We start from the raw sequence: 3,994 nt of genomic DNA, 5'->3' as shown, positions 1-3,994 counted from the left end.
ATTCTCCTTCTTGACGACTTTTTCCAGCATGTTGGCCTCCATCAGTTCTTCTTTTAACTTTTCATTTTGATTTTCCAGCTTCCTTTGTTTCTTAATGGTGGGTTGTGACTCTTTTTCTTGCCTATTGTTGCTCTCAACCTCCATCTCAGCTTCTGGTCCAGTTTGTGAGTGAGCACTGCTCTCAATGTCCATCGGTGCAGGTGCATTCGATTCTGGTTGGTCTTCCTGTAGCTGGGTATTTTGTGCTCTCCTCAATCCTCTTGTATAGGTAGTAAAATTTTTATCTTGCTCTGCTTTCTGGGCATCCTCTTTTCTCAGTTTCCTCGTCCTCACACTACTAATGGGTGGAGGTAAATTGCTTGATTTGTGCAGAGGAATCTCTTTATCAATGTCATGCATAAATCCTGAGTGTTCTTGCTATTCTTGCTCATCCTCTTCATCTTTGATTTGGTTGGTAGCCAAGAATTCCTTCCATGTTCTTCCCCTTCTCTGTAACTCATACTCAATAAGAATTTTAATTAGCATGAAATGATATAAGCTCTTGTCCTCGTTACGTTTTTGCTTTTGGATGGTTTTCGACATTTTGGTTAGGCTCTGCAAGAGGAAATATGGTAAGCTAATAGTGCAATTCCCTTTCAAATGTAACAGTAGTTTGATGTGGTATAAATAAACGATGCTGTAGCGGCCCTCACAAGTTACAAATTTTTGGATGATATACACAATTTCGTCCCATGGATGCATCAAACAGCTCCTAGGGACACCTTTCTTCCAGTTAACGGATGAGACCCTTGATCTGGACATGAATTGGGTCCATGATTTTTCTCTAAACTGTTTTGTCTTGAAGTATTTCTCCCCTTCTGGGCTGATCCCTAAGGACTGTGCTATGGTGTCTTCTGAAACCCTGAATGAAAAATTACCTATCAAGGCTTTCTCCCCATTGAATGTAAAGGCAAATTGTTTAGTGACTTCCTCATTGCTTCCATGAAACTTCTCCAAGAAGGGTAGCCATTGTTTTTCTTTTAGAATTGCAATGCAGTCATCGTGGTACTGAGAACTGTCGAATGTGCTTGGCTCTGCCCTGTTAGTCATTTTGACAGAGAAATTTTGCTCTAACCCTCTTTGTTTATGCCTATGAATTCAACAAAGGTATTTTGGTTTGTTACCTTTGTCTTTTGCTCCACACTGCTGACCTAGTGGCGCCCTCTGTTCTTCGAAACTAGCTCCTTCAGTGACTTAAGCGATGCCCAGATGACTATCTTGTAATTATGGTGGAAGTCGAAACTTGTAAACCCAAATGACTGTGTTTTCCTTTCGTAGCACTTGCTGCTCTCAGTGTTTGCTATTGAAATCACAGAAGTCGAATTGCTAATATAGAACAACTGAGAATGAAATGATTTTTTTTTAATAACTAACCCGACTCAATTCATAGCATATTCATATTTTATGACAGAGGAGTAGTTGTATCGGGTCATATGAATACCATCATGAGAACGTTGGAGGCATGTATGGAGTACTGGAGTATGATATCAGATAGTTGTTTGCATCATTCGACTTCGTCGGGTGGTTATGTTATAATTTGGCCGATTCAAACATAATGAACAAAACTGTATAACATTTGGCTTTCAAACAGTTCACCACATGTCCCTCGTCCATTGGTACCCGGCCGAATAGGGAGATGTTGGACCAGCAGTAGGGTTTGATTGGCCGATAAAGAGTTAATACTAAAGGTTGGAAGGGTGATATAAGAGGGGATTGAGAAATCGTATGGAGAGTATGGGGATTTTAAAAATCGTATAAATATGGGATAGGCTAGAGTGTTGGGAGATGATAGGGATTAAGAATATGATAAGGGGTGATAGGTATGTAGGTGTTTTTGAAATTGATCGTAGCAGTCATAGTCATCACATTTAACATTAAAAATTAATCTAAGAATTTAAATGTTAAAAATAAATAATACATTACACTTTTATTGGTTGATCAAGTGTTGAATTGGCATGCTAGGTAGGACTAGTCTTTCTTGACTAATCTTTGCTGTTCATGACAGGTCCCTCTGAGATGGATTTGAATGTAACAGGTCCCTCTGAGATCTAGAAAATGTTTGTGCAGCTTCTTTGAAATCTGGAAAAGAATTATATGTGTGCAGGTTCCTCGATCTTTGGTGTTTGATGAAGCCTCGGTGACAAGCAACCTTTGAATCTCTGTTGAAACTTTGTTGAAGCTTTGCTGAAGTAACTTGAGATAACAGTCTCTTAACAGGTCCCTTTTATGTATGTTGAACAGGTCCCACTACTGTTGGTGCTGGTAACATGGTCTTCTGGACAGAACAGGTCCCACTGCATAGTGTTTTTAAACAGGTCCCTCTGATTAGAACAAAGACAAAAACAAATCCTTTATTGAAATCTGGAGTGCTGAAACAAACTCTTTTGAAATTTACAGTGAGGAGATGAGATAAGAAATCTTTGAGAATTTACAATGAGGAGATGAGATAAGAAAACAAAATGCTGATGCTTCTCCCCCACTAAAGCGTTGACTTGTCCTCAAGTCATTATTCAATTGATGAATCAAATAGGAAACAAAAACAAAAGGAATTCTTACCAGCCAAAGAATTGGTTTTCAAGTAAGAATTCTGGGTTAGAGTGTGCCAGAGTTTGGTTTTCACATCTAACCCATTATTATTATTATTATTAATTTTTTTTTTTTTTTTTAACTTTTTTTTTTTTTTTTATTTCTTTTAAATTTCTGAATTGAAATGAAATGAACTAAGGCAGAGATACTACAGCTGAAGGCTGCAATATCTCAACCTCTCTCTGTTGAGATACAGTTTGAAGAAAATTTTGCTTGCTGATGGGCTTATTGTAAAGTTTCAAGCGATGACCATTGACAGTAAAGGAGTGGCCTTCTCCGTCAATAGTAATGAGCTTGACTGATCCATTGTCATAAACTTTAATGATTTCGTATGGGCCCATCCAATGTGTGGTAAACTTGGCTTTATGATCTCTGAATTTAGAATCAAAGAGTAAAGCCCAATCTCCTTCCTTGAACTGCTTCTTCTTGATATGTGCATCATGCCATTGCTTCCTTTGTTTTTGCATGAGGATTGTTGTTTCCTCTGCTTGTTGCCTCATTTCATCCAGCTGGTTCAACTGCTGAATTCTTTCTTGTTGTGCTTCATTCATATCAATTTCCAAATCTGCAGCCATCTTAAAAGTATGTATTTGAAACTCAATAGGAAGCATTACCTCTTTGCCATACACCAACTGATATGGTGTAAATCCTGTAGTATTCTTCCACGTGATTCTATAAGCCCAAAGTGCATCTTTGAGCTTCTCTTACCAATTCTTTCTGTTCATTGCCACCGTCTTAGTGATAATTCCTTCCAAATTTTTATTTGTGGATTCCACCTGGCCATTGGCCTGTGGATGGTAAGGTGTACTTTTTCTGTGCTTGATTTAATATTTTTCTGTGATTTCCTTAACTAACTTTGAAGTAAACTGAGTACCTTGATCAGTCACTATCTCCCTTGGTACTCCATACCTTACAAAATTCTCTTCAAAAAGGAAGTTTACCACTGTTTGTTCAGTTTCTCTAACTAGTGCTTTTGCTTCAGCCCATTTTGCTACGTAATCGGTACATACTAGGATGTACTTCTTACCATTGGAGGTTGGATTAATGGGTCCTATGAAGCCCATTTTTCAAATGGCTCTAGGTGCACTTGGGGCTGAAGTGGCATCTCATCTGTAGCTGTTGGCCTGCCCATTCTTTGGCAGCTATCACAACTCTTCATGTACTTCTTGGAATCCTTAAAAATGGATGGCCAGTAGTATCCAAGACTAAGAATATTGAATGTTGTTCGCTTAGCTGCAAAATGCCCACCACACGGTTCATCATGGCAAGATTTTAAAATATCAATTATCTCATCATTTCTTACACATCGTCTAATAATCATATCATAACCAGTGTAAAATAAATCGCCATTAATCCATGAGTATTGAGC

This window comes from Pinus tabuliformis, chromosome 4_2, assembly GCF_031772625.1.
Source record: "Pinus tabuliformis cultivar Carrire ecotype Pingquan chromosome 4_2, CPIR1, whole genome shotgun sequence".
NCBI lineage: Eukaryota > Viridiplantae > Streptophyta > Pinopsida > Pinales > Pinaceae > Pinus > Pinus tabuliformis.
The sequence above is the reverse complement of the archived record's forward strand: the minus strand, read 5'-3'. Positions refer to the sequence as shown.